The sequence below is a fragment of the Bubalus kerabau genome, chromosome 1 (genome assembly GCF_029407905.1).
Source record: "Bubalus kerabau isolate K-KA32 ecotype Philippines breed swamp buffalo chromosome 1, PCC_UOA_SB_1v2, whole genome shotgun sequence".
Taxonomy (NCBI): Eukaryota; Metazoa; Chordata; class Mammalia; order Artiodactyla; family Bovidae; genus Bubalus; species Bubalus kerabau.
Window position 1 is genome coordinate 154661431 of NC_073624.1, and position 16595 is coordinate 154678025.

The following is a 16595-nucleotide window of genomic DNA, read 5'->3' on the forward strand; positions in this document are numbered from 1 at the left end:
GGAGTATTTTCCCACTTTTGATTAGACCTCTACCGACTTGTGGAGGTGGGTGGGAGGTACACTGCTGTTGGTGATGTTCAGCCAAAGGAGGACAAAGAAATCACGTGACATTCCTTACTCTTAAAGAAGCGTCCCGAAGGATCCACACTCTCCATCCTTGCTGACAAGCCTTGTGGTGAGCCTCGCTATTCCTGGGGTACAGGGTACTCAGTGTGATAACTTGGTGTGTACCAAAGGTTTGCAGTTTGGGCTGCATGATATAATCCCATGGGAAGCTTGGAAAAAATTTACTAATGCTCAGAACAAAATTGTTCTGGATGGGGTGGGAGATCAGCGTTTTATTGAAAAGTTCTCTGGGAGGTTTTAATGCCACTCAGGCAGGGTGAGAACCACTTTACTGTCTTACAGGGATGCACAAAGTGCTGGGGGATCCCTGCTGTTCTCTGTGTATACGAGGTGACTTTGGAAGTGGGGCCTTGAAACTTGAGAAGGACTTCACCGAGTTGACAGCGGGGACGGGGCATTTCAGGAGAAGGGGGAAGGAGGTTTACAGTCTGCATGGAGACTAGTGAGAGCCCAGTGGTTCATGCACAATGGAATTGGGATGGCTGCTGAGAAACAAAGCCAGAAGGATGGATCCGGGTGAACCTTGAAATGAGTACACTTGCATTTTGCAAACAAAACAAAACAAAACAAAGCAAAACTCTTTACTCTCAAGGCTTTGTGTTGATCCAACTTGACCTTCCCCTACAAGTTAATCCAAATGACTGAGGTTTGACTCCCATGTTCAGTTTCTCCAGGACTGGCTTTGATTTTTCTCAGAAGTAGAGCTGGTGTTTATTCTCCTAGCAGCTCTGTGTACACACACTGCCCATGGAACTGCCTGAGCTGAGCTGTGGTCCCTCTGAGAACTGCTTCCTGTTTGGTATCTCCTAAGCCTGCCTTTCTTTCTTGCAGTCTGTAGTTGTAGAAATATGCAGTATTTGAAGTTTGGAGGAGATCAATTTTTCATCCTTTCCTTAGTGGGGTGAAGAATATTTCAAACACCACTGGAGACCAAAGAGCTCTGAGAAGTTTTGAAAAAGCTTGGGAAATAGGCCACATGCTTCACACTTCATTTTCTTTTCCCTCTCTTTTTTCATTGTTTTACTTAATTAAAATATTGTAATGCAAGAAGGAGAGATGAGGCAAATATTTAGAGAAAGGAAAGGAAGTGGGTTCATTTTTAAACTGACTTGAAACAGGCATGGCGTTCATTATTTCATGGTTTGAAATAATTCTGAGTGTTTAGTAAGGTAAATCCCGAAATGTTCTTCCTGCCTGTGAGGCAATAAAAACTGAGCTGGAGCCGGATTGTTCCTGAAAACCCTCGCCAGCGTGCCCCCCCACCCCCCATCTCCCTCTCCCAAACCAACGGAAAAATTGGAACATTTTTGGGTCCAAGTTTCACAGATGTTAAGCATTTTGTGATATTACTTAGGGGGTTTCCTGAGCTACATTAAAGTTGAACCACTAGGGTGTTGAAACAGTTGGGCCCATAATAAATAAAATATACATGAAAAGGAATTGCGAGACATTGGCTGTTATATGCTGGTGACAATTAGGTTACTGCTTTAAAAAATACATATCCTGGACACATCTACAGGAGTTTTTTAGGGAATTTTGAGTAGAAGCAGAGTAAAGGCGGTTGGTAATTTCTCTGGTTGCCTCTGGCAGGTGGACATAATTTAACAATACCCGTCAGATATGACAAATTGTTTGTGAGTTACATTAGGGCCTTAATAAGATCACATCTGTTCATATATCCTCCTTAACCACAGAGCCTGATTTAGAGAGTTTTCATACTGGTACAGTATTGTTGTTTAAATATTTAGAGGGGTCTAGACATGTATCATAAAAGAATAGACTCTTGTGTATAAAAACACAGCCCTTTTATTCTCAGTGTTTTTGCTTTCACGGACCTGCATCATTCTCTCAACTCGAGTGAACCACATGTTGCTCCCGAGAGCCAGGAAACATATTTCATCCCCTGTCGGAGTTAGCATCTTAGAGCTGGAAGAGGCCTTAGAGACCATCCTCCACTTCCCCTCCTTTTCGGGGTGGGATCTGAGACGGAGGCTGAGTACGGGACTTGTTGAGGGATTCTCACCACACTTGTGGTAGAGCCAGAGTGAGGACTTAATCTGCCAATTTGTACGGTAAGTCCCCTACATATAAACCTTCAGGTTGTGGACTTTCGAAGATAACAAAGGTGCCCCTGTATGCCAACTCTTGTACTGTAACACTGTACAAGATTAAAAATGTAAGATTTTTAAGCTGCACTGTAAGATTAAAAATATTTTCTGTGTTTTTTTGTGTTTGTTTTTTTATGTATTGTTTGTGTGAAAAGTATTATAAGCTTGTTACAGTACAGTATTATGTAGCTGATTTTGTTATTTGGGTACCTGGGCTAACTTTGTTGGACTTACAAACACATTGGACTTATGAAGGCACTCTTGGAACAGAACTTGTTCACGTGTCTGGGACTTACTGTATTTCTCTGATCCTTCCATTATGCTCAAACTTCACTCCGGGCTAGAAAACGAGGCATCAGCTCAGGAGGACTCGGTCATGGGTCAGTGTCACTAGCGGCTGCAGAGCTCTTCCAGAGGACGTTGCTGGCCACTGGGAGGCCGGGCTCTGTGTCATGGCTTAAACTTCAGGCCTGCCCACAGCCCTTCTGTGAGCAGGGTGTCCTCTGTCACTTGCCTGCCCCCTGACACAGGTGAATGCCCGCCCCGTCCCGACCACATGGGGTGTGTTCCCGCCTTCACTCGCCCTGTCCCCTTCTTCTGCAGTATGTGCTGCCTGCTATCTCCAGTTCCCTTCATATCCAGCCTGGAGAGGTTACATTTCATCATGAGGTCTTCCAGTCCACAGCTATTGATTACGTTGACTCATATGAAAATGCTGGTTTGTAGGTTGAAAATAGTCAAATGATGGCAGTTTCATAAGACTGAATGTAAGCTTAGTGTCTTAAACCCCTGTACCTCTTACTGACCTATTTTACTTACCTTCTTTCTCTCTGTGTATGGGTGTATTTGTGTGTGTATGCATATGTGTTAATCGGAGTGAAAGTCACATAATTGACTTCTTTTTATAATAAACTTTGGAATAACTGATTTTATAAGAAAATTTCAAATTCGGTACAGAGAGTTCCTATAAACCTCTAATTCAGTTCCCCAATGTTGTCTTTTCACCTCAGCAGAGTACATTTGTTAAATTTAAGAAAACAATTTTGGAACCTGATTAACTAAAACCCCAAGCTTTATTTGGATTCCATCAATTTTTCCATGAATGCCCTTTTCTGTTCCAGCAGCTGATTCTGCCTCCCAGGTACCACCTCGTGTTTTGTTGTTGTGTCTGCTTAGTCTCCTCTGGTCTATTAATTCAACCTTTTTTATTTTTCATGATCTTGACAGTTTTGAAAAGTACTAGTCAGCTGTTTAGTAGAATGTCTCTCAACTTGGGATGGTCTGCTCTGTTTCCTCATGATTAGATTGGGCTATGGGTTTTCAGGGAAAATATCACCTTACATGGTTTATTATCCCATTATCTCAAGGGGTCATGATCTCAACTTTGCTTTTCCTGGTGATGTTAACGTCATCACTTGGTTAAAGCATTTGTTCAGTTGTTGGCCAAGTTTCTCCTCTGTAGAGATACTATATTCGGTCTCTGTTCATTTTTACATGTCACCACCAGCTAGGCTAACAGTTCTTCATTTGGGAGCAGAAGCATGTTAATTCCTTTTGTACCTTTCATTGTACCTAATGTTTTATACAGTGTACATGCTCACAGAAGTTAGTTGAGAGGTCATTAAATTCATGATTTAATATCAGTCTGGTGGAGGTGTTTTGTTTAAACAAACCAAATCAGCAAAATCCCATCCCACTGCATTCTCCTTACAACTAGTTTGGTGGTCTTTGTTCCCTGTACTTAAGGGGTAAATTGTAAAATGACTTTAAATATTTTTCATCTAAACTACTATAAAGAAGGGATTACTTGCTGTCTTTGCTAAGATCAGAATTTTGAGGTCAGAACTCAGGAAAATCTAAGTGTAAATTAGGCATACACGCACGCACGCACACACACACACACACACACACACACACACACACACACATTTTGTAGCTTCTGCTGACTTGCAGCAAGGGTTGTCCCTATATGCAGAGACTCAAAATATTTGTCAGAAGTTTAGCTGATTCTTGAATGTGTTGCCCACAGGATTCCTAATGGTGCAAAGAATTGCCACTGTGAATGCAGTTATCAATCATTTTTAAGCTATTTATCTATAAAGGTGTTTTGCAGGGCATGGGTGCCATGCTTTTGAGGGACTTAAATCTGATATGGCACTTGAAGCTTTTAGGACCTAAACTAAAGGAAAGCAAGAATATTATATTAGAGTTGAAAACTAAATGCTGTAAAAGTCAGACAAGAGGAGAGAGGGAGTAGTTCTTTTACAAATCCCTTTGACAGAGACCTTACCAGCTGGCCTTGTAGGGTTGATTCTTCTTTCTGCTGTGATTGAAAAGTTGGTATTCTATTCTGATGATTTAACCTTGGTTTGAAAGTTACACACAGGAATTAGTATCCCCTGATTTATTACTCTATTTAAAGAGGTTTCTTCTTTTTATTTAATTTTTTTTAATATGGGTGAAAAAATTCTGGCTTTTCAACAGTGTAGAATTAGTTCATGCTAGTTTTTCAATCTGAGAGTCTCATGATAGCTACACTTGCTTCATGCTTTATAATGTAATTTAATTTTTCATAACTTTCTTTTATTAGCTGCAAAGTAGGTTTAGAAAAAATAATTAGATTATGAGGTTAAACCATAGTTAAGATAAAAATGATGGTTCAATAAAAATAATGTTCAATAATTCCTATCTTCTGAAATAAAATACAGCCACTAAAAGATTTAATTATGGTTTTATTCAAGTAAATTTTGCCTCTACACTGAAAATACTCAAGAAAGAAACCCCAAGAAAGGCACTTGGTTAGCATGAAAAAAGTACTATAATATATAGAATTGTAATTTATGAGATAGGATAGGAGCCAGACTTGAGAAAGAGTAACACACCCGAGTGGCTTGTCTTCCATGGAAGGGGATGCACTGGGATTATTTGAGTTGTTGTCATGGTGAGACTCCTAAGCCTGGTCTGACTTTTTATGTGCAAAATTGGGAGTTTTCACCATTTGGGTAATCTTGGAATGCAGTGTCCCTTCATTAAAATTATCTGAAAATCACCACCAGATATTTCATAGTCACAGGGTCCTAAAATACTATGGGTAGAAGATGCTCCAGACTCTAATCCTATGTTTTACCTTAGAAGAAAGCAAAGCCCCAAAGGGTCAAGTAACTTTCCTGAACTCACCGTGTAGATGACAGATCTTCAGGGCCTCCATCTAGTGTTTTCTCCATTACATTGGATTGCCATTAGGATTGAAATTTTTGATTAAATAACTTTTCTCAAAGTAAAGCATGAATGTGATTTAAAGAGTCAAATAATATCCTTATGCTTAAGACTTAAGATGAAAATGAGTTCCACTCCATGTCCTATTCTTCCTTAGCTCTGAATCCTATCCCAACAGGAAACCACCTTGAATTTTTTAAACTTATCTTTGGCAATGGCACCCCACTCCAGTACTCTTGCCTGGAAAATCCCATGGGCAGAGGAGCCTGGTGGGCTGCAGTCTCTGGGGTCGCTGAGAGTTGGACACGACTGAGCGACTTCACTTTCACTTTTCACTTTCATGCACTGGAGAAGGAAATGGCAACCCACTCCAGTGTTCTTGCCTGGAGAATCCCAGGGACGGTGGAGCCTGGTGGGCTGCCATCTATGGGGTCGCACAGAGTTGGACACGACTGAAGCGACTTAGTAGCAGCAGCAGAGTCGGACATGACTAAAGTGACTTAGCAGCAGCAGCAGCTGCTACTTAGCTTCATACTCAGATATTTAAATAGAGGCTTTTACTGTTCTTTAGCAATTAAAGAAAAAAAATTAGACATCTATCAAAGTTGTTTCCCCTTATATTTCCTTTACACAACTGAAGTTGTACATTCTTTTGCAACTTGCATTCTTTTGCAATTCTTGCTGTCCCATTATAGAAATTCTATTTATTTAGCAAACATTTAGGGCTAAACTGCTCATTGTTTACAACTTGAGGGGGGTGGCATGAAATGCCAGCCGCTGTCTGGCTCAAGATGACTCCGTCGTTTTCCTGCTTATGATTAGAATTCTTTTAATTCAGTGTTTTTCAAGGCGGGAGTTGCAGCCTGTTAGCTGTAAAATCAGTTTAGTGGGTTGTAGTCAACATTATAAAAATAGAAGAGAATTGAAAATATCAGAGTTCAATTTTTAAAATGTTTGATATAACTTTCATTTTTAAAATAAAGCCATTAAGAGGTATAATTGTGGCACATAATTAGGATAAATATTGGTTTATGAAGCTTTCATACTAGATATACACATTTGTGTGTATATATACACATAAATATACGTATCAGAATATTTATATTCTGTATTTGTATGTATACCAGTCAGAATATTTGTATTCTGTATGCGTGTGTATGAGCTTCCCAGGTGGCATTAGTGGTGAAGAACCCGCCTGGCAATGCAGGAGACAAGAGATTCAGGTTCACTCCCTGAGTGGGGACTATCCCCTGGAGGAGGCATGGCAACGCACTCCATTGTTCTTGCCTGGAGAATCCCTCGGACAGAGGAGCCTGGAGGGCTACAGTCCATAGGGTCGCAAAGAGTCAGCTGACACAACTGAAGTGACTGAGCGTGCACACTTGTGTATATATATATGTATGTATATATTTTGTATATTGGGTCCAAATGCGTTAATTTGAACATATGAAATTGCTATTTCTGTAGGTAAAAGACAAATATGGGGAATTTCATATGGTTTAACCTACTATGTCTTATCTTAGGTCATGGACAAAATGTTTGGGAGACATTTAATCTCAGTTGTCTTATGCCAAATAATGAACATTGTTTTTTTTTTGGCTAAGTTTCTTAATCTTTAAAATACGAATTATAATTGTATCTACCTCAAAAAACAAAGAATGGACACAAGGAGACTTTGGGAGATGGTGGGATATGTTTATTACCTTGATTATGGTGATAGGAACTTGGAGTATGGATATATCTAAACTCATCAAGTCATTTATATTAAATATGCAGTTTTTTATGTGTGCTCATTGTATCTTAATAATGATGTTAAATTTTTTTTTTACCTACTTCAAAGAAAAGATGTGAAGATGAAATTACTTATGACCCTTTGCCTATAGTAAGTACTCATGGTCATTAACACCATCATCCCTTTACTTACTTCCCTATGATGATCTTTATTTCTCATTTACTCTTGAGAGATCCTTTTTCAGCCTCATCAGAATTATTACATCCATTGCTTCTCTTCTTATATGGGTACCTCCACTCATCTTCAGTCACCGAGTAGTAGAGCATTAGTGGAGACCTTCAAGATTGTGTGCTGAAACCAGTATTGTCCAAGGTGGGATATGCATCTACATTTGTGCAAGATGGCTTGAGATGGCACACAGGCAGGGCATCCGCCGGCACGGGCCCCACCATGGAGTTGTGAACTCCTTTTCAATTTGCTTGCAATCCTTTTGGTTCATCCAGGAAAAAGCACCAGTTTGGTGCTGGTCTCTCTTTAATACCTTCCTAACACTTGGTAAGTTGTTGTTGTTTTTTTTTTAAGCAGAGATCAGGTTTTAGGCTCAGAGCCTTCAGTACTCATCTAAGAGCATTGCCTAGAATTTAATAATAGGATTTTGTTCTCATGTTGCATATGTTGTTGTTGTTCAGTCGCTCAGTCATGTCTCACTCTTTGTGACCCCATCGCCTGCAGCATGCCAGACTTCCCTGTCCTTCACCATCTCCTGGAGCTTGCTCAAACTCATGTCCATCAAGTTCATGATGGCATCCAACCATCTCATCCTCTGTTGTCCCCTTCTCCTTCCACCTTCAAACTTTCCCATCATCAGGGTCTTTTCTAATGAGTCAGCTCTTGGTGTCAGGTAGCCAAAGTATTGGAGCTTCAGCTTCAGCACCAGTCCTTCCAATGAATATTCAGGGCTGATTTCCTTTAAGATTGACTGGTTTGATCTCCTTGCAGTCCAAGGGACTCTCAAGAATCTTCTCCAACACCACAGTTCGAAAGCATCAATTCTTTGGCGCTCAGTCTTCTTTATGGTCCAACTCTCACATCCATACATGACTACTGGGAAAACCATAGCTTTGACTAGACAGACCTTTGTTGGCAAAGTAATTTCTCTGCTTTTTAATACACTGTCTAGGTTTGTCATAGCTTTTCTTCCACGGAGTAAGTGTCTTTTAATTTTATGGCTGTAGTCACCATCTGCAGTGATTTTAGAGCCCAAGAAAATAAAGTCTGTCACTGTTTCCATTGTTTCTCCATCTATTTGCCATGATATGATGGGACCAGATGACATGATCTTTGTTTTTTGAATGTTGAGTTTTAAGCCAGCTTTTTTACTCTCCTCTTTCACTTTCGTCAACAGGCTCTTTAGTACTTCTTCACTTTCTGCCGTGAGGGTAGTGTCCTCTGCATATCTGAGGTTATTGATATTTCTCCTGGCAATCTTGATTCCAGCTTGTGCTTCATCCAGCCTGGCATTTCACATGATGTTCTCTGCATATAAGTTAGATAAGCAAGGTGACAATATACAGCTTTGACATACTTCTTTTCCAATTTTGAACTGGTCTCTTGTTCCATGTATGGTTCTAACTGTTACTTCTTGACAGGTATACAGATTTCTCAGGAGGCAGTTAAGGTGGTCTAGTATTCCCATCTCTTTAATAATTTTCTTTAGTTTGTTGTGATCCACACAGTCAATGGCTTTAGCCTAGTCAATGAAGCAGAAGTAGATGTTTTTCTGGAATTTTTTTTTTTTTCTTTCTGTGATCCAGTGGATGTTGGCAATTTGATCTCCAGTTCCTCTGCCTTTTCTAAATCCAGCTTGAACATCTGGAAGTTCTCGGTTCATGTACTGCTGCAGCCTAGCTTGAATTACATATGTGGATGTGTATATAACTTTTGGATCATTGGCAAATGATATTGGCTTTCATTTTGGAGATGATACAAAATTTCTTCTAATAAATTTGATATCAAAATATTCCACAAATAGTATATGTGGTATACCTGAATATAGTCAAATACAGTGTACACTAATCACACAAGTCTAGCCCAGGCTGATTTAATCCTAAATGAAGTCCAAGGAGGTTAAGCGACTAACCCAACTTGAGTGAGAAGCAGAACCAGGGCCAGCCTTATCTTGGGTGTGTTCTCATCTCTCTCTGTAGTCATTGTGTTAGACTTGACATTCTAGGATGGTGTTAGAGAAAGCCTGTGTTAAAATAATGTGCTGCTTTCCTTCTGATGTGCTTTTTTTGTTTAAGAGTTTGTTGTTTCTGGGGTTTGCCTTGAATCCACTCACGCCTGCAATTCTGATATCCATTCCAGTCTGAGTTGGATCATGGGTAGCTACTTTGAGCTATCACTGTCTACACGCACCTTATCTCTATTTTTCTCCTAGTTGCACAATACTATCCATCTTCCAGTATTGAGTTGTTCTTTGCTTCTTAGATGTCGTCTGGGATTGTATCAGATTCACAACCTGGGTCCTTGGTAATAGGAAAATGGCACAGATGGTGTTAAGAGCGCACTGCGCTGTGTGCTAACCGTTACTGAAGAGGGGTTGACTTTTTCCCCTGGCTCTGTTCTTCTCTATGTAAAATGGGTGGGGCTGGGTAACCTTGAGACCTGTTCATCTTTATCACCCTCTCATCTCATTGTTCAGTCATTCTGCAGGTCTTTATTGAGCACCTTCTCTGTGCCAGGAACTTGTTGGAGCAGTTGAGAATGCTGGGCATGTACCAGTGGATGGGAGAATTTACATTCTCGTTGGGGAATTTATAGTTGGAGAGGATGATGAATAAATTAAAAAAAAATTTAAATGGGAAAATTTCCTATGGTCCCAATAAAATAGGAAGGTGGATTAGAGAGTGACTTGGAGGAAGAGGCCTGATTTTGACAAATGGACCAGGAAAGGCCTCTTCAGAAAGGCAACTCTTGAGTAAAGATGCAAGAGAGGCAGGTCAGGCAGAAGTAACAGCAGGAGCAGTGACCCCAGGCAAGTTCAAGGGAGAGAAAGACCAGAAGGGCTGGGTAGTAATGTGGGGAGAGGAAGGCTGAAGGAGGAGAAGGGGGTCAGAGCCAGTTTGGAGATGGTGAAATCTGGTAAGGGGTTTGTGTGTGATTCTACATGCTAAGGGAAGCCAATGGAGCCGGTGACAGGTTTTGAGTAGTGGAATGATGGAATCTGATTGGTGTTTTTCAAAACCACGCTGACTGCAGGTTGGAAATCCAGCAAGCAGAAATAGAAGCAGGGGTCCAGTTAGAAGGTCATGGTGGTAACCTCTGAGATTAGATGTGGTGGTGTGAACTAGGGAGTGGGCAGTAAAGACATAAGGAAGTGGAGAGACTCAGGCTGTGTTTTTAATATCAATTGAGTGCTTGTAAGTCGATTGGCTGCAGGAATGGAGGAAAGACAGGAATCAAAGATGAGTCCTAAGACAGTGATGACATTTATGGCTCTGGGAAGACAGAGCTCCTTTTGCCTTTGAGGACCTCCTTGTGCCGTCAGTTTGCCTGGTCTGTTTATGCACATTGCTGTGTCTAGCCTCTTCCAGGGAACAAGAGTCCTCAGGTGCCTCTGGCTGCCTTGAAGGCTCTCAAATTCTTCTTTATCAGACCTGCATTCCTCATGCTGAACATTAGGCCTGGGTTATACCCTCTGAGGAGGTGGTTATATCGAGGTCCTAGTGGGCAGGGCAGATGGCACTATTAATTCATGCCTCTGTTATGAGAATTGATGGCCAGTAGCCAGGATGCCCTGTTGATATTTATGACTGGTTTCTATGAGGAGTTCAGGCTCTCAAAAAATGCATTGTATTCTGTTTTCCAAGGAAAAGTTGAAGAGGGGCTATTTTTTTCCCCCTCTCATTTTCCCCACATATAATACAAGTTGCATTACAATAAATTCAGTCGGTTCAAATATTTTTCATCTGAAAAATTGAATACATTCCTTTTTTTTCCCCCCGCCTAACTGCAAGGGGTGAACTTTTATATTTTTATGAGCTTTGTTGTTTTTACTTGTCACAGTTGCTGGTATTAGTTCACTAGTAAGTAATGACTTTTCTGTATTGAGAAAGACAGATGACTTATTAGATGTCAGAGGCCATCTGAAACATTTTCAACTCAGCATTTTTAATAGCTGTTCTTGCTTTGATTTGTTTTCCTTTTTTCTCTTGTTTCCCCTCCTCCAGCTCGCCTGCACTTTTTTGTCCCCCACCCGGCTCCTTTCTCCTTTTCTCCCTCAGTCATCAGCACTTCTGTATATCTTTTGCATGTTTCTGCTGTATCATATCCCCTAGTCCATGGGAACCATAGACAGTTTGTAACTTTTCCTGCAGTCATATTCCCTGGACTTCTTGCAGAGGACATATGTGGGTTTGAATCTATCCTTTAAAAAAATACATATATGTGTGTGTGTGTATACTATACATACTGGATTGTGTCTGGGGCCAGCATATACTCCTGACCTCATGGGCAACTTCTTTTAATCCTCTGACTGCTGTTCGCTTTGGGGGTCTTTGGATGACCTAAAACAGTCTCTCCTCCCTCCTTTTCATCTACTGTTAACATGGATTCAGTATGTTACTCTACCAGACTCCTTGATTGTCATTTTGTTGTGCTCAGAGTCTCAGGAAAGTCTATTGATTAAATGGACATCATTCAAACAGAAATGTCAGTGTGGGTACAGTCCGCTTATGTAGTAAACATGGACATTGGGTGGGGCAGTATCATGTCGTTATGTCATTGTACCTAGCACACACCAGGTGTTCCGTGAATATTGTTGTATTAATGAATGTCCACTTCGATGATAATTAGGAGTTTCAGTGGGTGGGATCGTTTTAGGAACAGTGAGTAAGACGGACATTCCTCTCATGGAAACATGCATTCTAATAAGGAAGGAGACACGCAAACAAGATAGATGTCAGAGAGTGATGAGTGCTAGGCTGAGGGTTGAGGTAGGGAGATGTGCTGTTTGTTAGGGAGGGTGTGACCAGGGGGTCAGGGAAAGCTCTGATAAGACGGTGTTGAAGTCTGCGATCTGAGTGACAACAAGGAGCCTGTCAAAGGAAAATCCAGGGAAGGAGAGATTCACGTCCAGAGAACAGACAGTGCTGAGGCTCTGGGCGGGTATGTTCAGTGTGTGACTGAGGCAGCAGCCAAAACCAGCCCCGTACTGCTGTGGGAAGCGGCCCACTGTGGCATGCTGGGGGGGTCAGGGAGGTGCACAGAGCCAGACCAGGTGGGACCTTCTGCCCCAAATAAATCCACACTCCTTAATTTGATTGGCAGTGGGAAGCCTTTCAAGGGTTTTAAGTGGGGGCATGGCTCAAATTTTTAACATATCACTCTGGCTGGTGTGTGGAGAATGGATTGTAGAGAGGCAAAGTAAAAACTGCCATGGTATGTACTGGGTATTTGCATTTTAAGGATTTTTTTTTTTTTAAGGATTCACCAGAACTTTGGATGGGGAGTGTAGTTTGCTTGCTTTTACTCATTGTTGTGCTGAGGAAGAGACTCTGGTTGCTTCCCTTATTATTATTATTTTTTACCTTATTGATTCTCTCTATCCTTTTACTAACAAAACCCTTGGTTTTCAGCTGTGTGTACTGCCACCGCCTCCTCCCTCTCAGCTAGGACCTAGATGCAGCCATATGAAAATATTATGGGGAGCTTCCAGAGAGTTGTTTTAAATGGGATAGGTGTTTCTTTTCTGTTTTCTCCCATTCTGCCGCATGGAACTGGTCGTAATGGCTGGAACACCAGCATTTCTGTTGGATCATGAGGACTAGGGCCACATGCTAGGGATGGCAGAGCATAGAGTTGGAAGGAACTTGTGTCTCTGATGACCTTTTGGAGCTTCCATGCCAGCCCTGGACTGGCACAGCTTTGGACGTCTTTTGTGTACCTTTGGACTTCTATTCTGCAAGAGAGATAAACTTGTATCTTGTTTAGGCCATTGATAATGTACTGTTTTGTTTTTGTTCCAAACGTAATCCTGATACAGGTATTCTTTTGTAAAAGACTTAACAGGATAATGAGAATAGTAGTATTTGGGGTTGTCTATGTGCTCATCACTGTTCTAAGTACTTTACCAATGTTTTCCCTTAAATCTCACTAGAATTATTTAGTACTTATATCTAGGACTCCATGGCACAGAAATGCTTAGTAACTGGCCCCAGGTGACAGAACTAGTAAACTGCAGGACCTGATTTCAGCTCTGGTTCAACTGAGTCTGGACTCTTCCTGCATTACTTTGCTAAACTGCTACATTCTTGGCAATGACTCTGAAACCTCTTTTTCAGTCATTTAGAGGCTAAGGCCAGAGGGGTGATTCAGCAGGCAGATTGGTATCATGTATCTGTCAGGGCAGGCAACTGCTGTAACCAAAGTTCCAGGGCTTAACACAATAGAAACTGATTTATCACTGACATAAAGTCCAGCTGATTTGGGGGATGGAGAGAGGTTGTGTTCCACACAGTGACTCAGGGACCCAGACTCTTTCTGTCCTTTCCCGCTTCCTTCTGACTCCCTTCTCCCCATGACTGGGGCCTCAGAATTCTCTGCTGGAGGCTTTTCACCAGTCAGCACCCAGAGGAAGAGGGAAGATGTGGAAGGGACTCTCTGGGAAGTTTTGATGGGCCAGGCTTGGAGGAGGCATATGTCACTTCCCACCTTCTGTTGGCTGGAGTTCAGTCATACGCAGGGAGGCTGGGAAATGTAGTCCAGTTTCATGCCCAGGATGTAGAATAAATGAACTGGGATGAGCACACAGTAATCTCTGCCCCATGTGGCTGTTAGGAGTTGGGGTTCTGACATCAGTCCCCTTGCATTTATATCCCTGCCTTGCTGCTTATTAGCTATGTGACCTTGGGCGAGCCACTTAACCTCTCTTTTACTTCTGTTTTTTATATGTACAATGGAGATAAGAGTAGAGCTGTTTGGGGGATTAAATGAGTTATTGTGGGGTGTACAGTCCTAAGAGCAGCGCCTGAGACATGGGACGTGCTCTGTAATTGTGAGCTGTTTTTATGTAAGACAGGGCACTTTACTCAGACCTAAGTTTGTGGATCTCTTTTTGAAGAAAATTTTCTTATTGAGCCCTGGTGTGGATGTGTACCACAGAAAATACCCTGGGGACCACACATCCCATTTTAAGGGAAAATGGTGTGAGAGTGTCAGGGGTCCTGGGACTTGCTCTTCTCTCCCCTATGTGAACGCCCTCAGCCCCTCTGGAAGGGCCGGTTACAACTGCTTCCTGGTGCTTGATCTGTAGGTGGAGTTGGAAACTGAAGTCTCATGTCCAGTCTCTTGCCTGCTGTGAGGAAACTGGCCCAGGCAGTTCCTCCCACTTGGATCCCTTCTAGGACAACCAAAATCTCACGTGCTCTTGAAAGCCCCAGCTCAGTGTCATCTCATTCTTAAAGCCCTGGTTGGAGCCTGCCCAGCACTGCTTACTCCCTTCACTGTGATCCTTCTAGTCCGGCACTGACCGCCCCCTGTCGCATGGGGATGTGTCAACTACCAGACTGTGTCCAACCAAAAGGAAGCTTCCTGAGGGCATATGTCCACCTTCCTCTTCCCCATGTGCCTCGTTTTCCTTGTATACAGGGGAAAGCCCTCCATAAATGCTTGTTGAGTTCAAGTATTCCTTTTACTCTGTGCATACGTGTAGAGTTTTGTGAATGTGGTCTTTATTCTGAATCAGTGCCAGATAAATTGGTAGGTAGTTGGGAATAAAAATGAGTGGATTCTTTTTTATTTACACTGTTTAATATTCGTGTGGGGATTTTTGCCTTCCTTCAGCTCAGCGGTTGTAAAATTCTGTTTTAATTTCTGCCATTATCATAAACAGCATCCTCTGGTTATTATCTGGGTAGAGGATGCTGCAGCCTAGGACTCTGTTGAATTAAGATGAAACAAATGACCAGGGGAGGACAGAGAACCATTGTCCTTATTGCTTTGCAGTTCGTTTCCTTAGTTAGGAAGTCCACTCGGTGACTGGTGTTGGTACACTTCACCTGTGGGTTTGGGGTCCCATCTATGCACATCTATCTGTTTTTGGTAACTCACAGGAAAGCTCTCACCTTTCTGTCTGAGTATTTGTATATACACACATCTATAAAAATAAAATTACCAGCAAAATCACTGAATATAAAGGTTAGCAAATCCTGTTCATGGAAACTGCAATATATAGTTTAAACAGGAAATGGAGTTTAGTTATTAAGCTTGTGTAGATTCCTTGGTATACTGAATATTTCTTGCGGTTCTATTATTTGTATTTTATTCTCAAATATTTTAAGAAGATAAGCTTCTAAATTCACTTTGGGGCTCTGTGTCATCAAATCTCATCACCAGTCACTTAGATCCCTAATTAACTTATACTCTATAGACCCATTTCTTTGCTTCTATTTCTCTCCACTCTCTCTAATGTGCTGTGAGTTACACTGGAAGGAACAATAAGATTTAAGAGAAGAATTAATTTAGAAAGTTAGGAATAGAAGAGATAAGGGAAAATGAGAAAAAGCGGCTTAGTATTTTGTCTTGTAAATGGCTTTCCTCTCGTAGGCTAAGAAGCCCATTTATTCAAGGAGAGGAGGAATGTTAATGAAATAGATCATGAACATAGCTATTACAGTAATGAATTTTAACACTCACTTTGTTATGTGATATTTTATTTATGAGCTCCTTGATCATTCAGATAAAGACAAGAAGTTTATGGCACTAGATTATGTCTTGTTTTCATAAACATATTCAGTAGTTTAATAAACATAATTTATTTTTTTCTCCTTAAAAATAAGCAAAATTTATGAGAGATTATCTTAGGGTTAATGAAGTCTAACATTAAGGAAATATTACCCTATAATATTGGAGCCTTCAGAGCTGGAGTTGTAATTGCTTAATGCTTTTTTCTACAGGCTATTTTTATAAAGTACATGCTTTGTACCATTAATCCAGTTTTTACAAGTTACACTTAGACCAATTCATTGGGAATTATGTATCCATGTTTATATTTTTCAGTCACTGCTTTCATTAAAAGATGTAGTAAAGAGTTGAAAATTTAATGTAGAAAGAGGGGGGAAAAGATAATTATGTGTATTTGCTCGTGGGAAGGTGCAGCGCATATATTATCACCGCTTTCCGTCTTTGAAACCAATTCCCCCTTGTGGCTGTCTTCACTACAGGTGAGAATTTAGTGATTGGTGGTCCCCAGGAGGACAGGAATGTAAATTCCTATTGAAAGCCGTCAATAGTTAAAATTTGGAGCCCCATTAATATAGTTCAAGTCAGAATGCACTTAAGTAATGAAAAGCCCAGACGGTGGCCTGGAGTTTCCCCTTCCTCCATCAGGCCTGCCAATTAGGCCAGAGTAA

The 16595-nt window shown here is 41.2% G+C and overlaps 1 long non-coding RNA gene across 1 annotated transcript in view; it reads left to right on the forward strand.

Moving 5' to 3' along the window:
* Positions 1-16595, forward strand: part of LOC129620933 (uncharacterized) — a 158277-nt gene that overhangs the window by 35320 nt on the left and 106362 nt on the right. The window contains exon 2 of the long non-coding RNA XR_008698879.1: positions 7291-7332. This is a non-coding gene — a long non-coding RNA (uncharacterized LOC129620933). The remainder of the gene's footprint in view (positions 1-7290; positions 7333-16595) is intronic.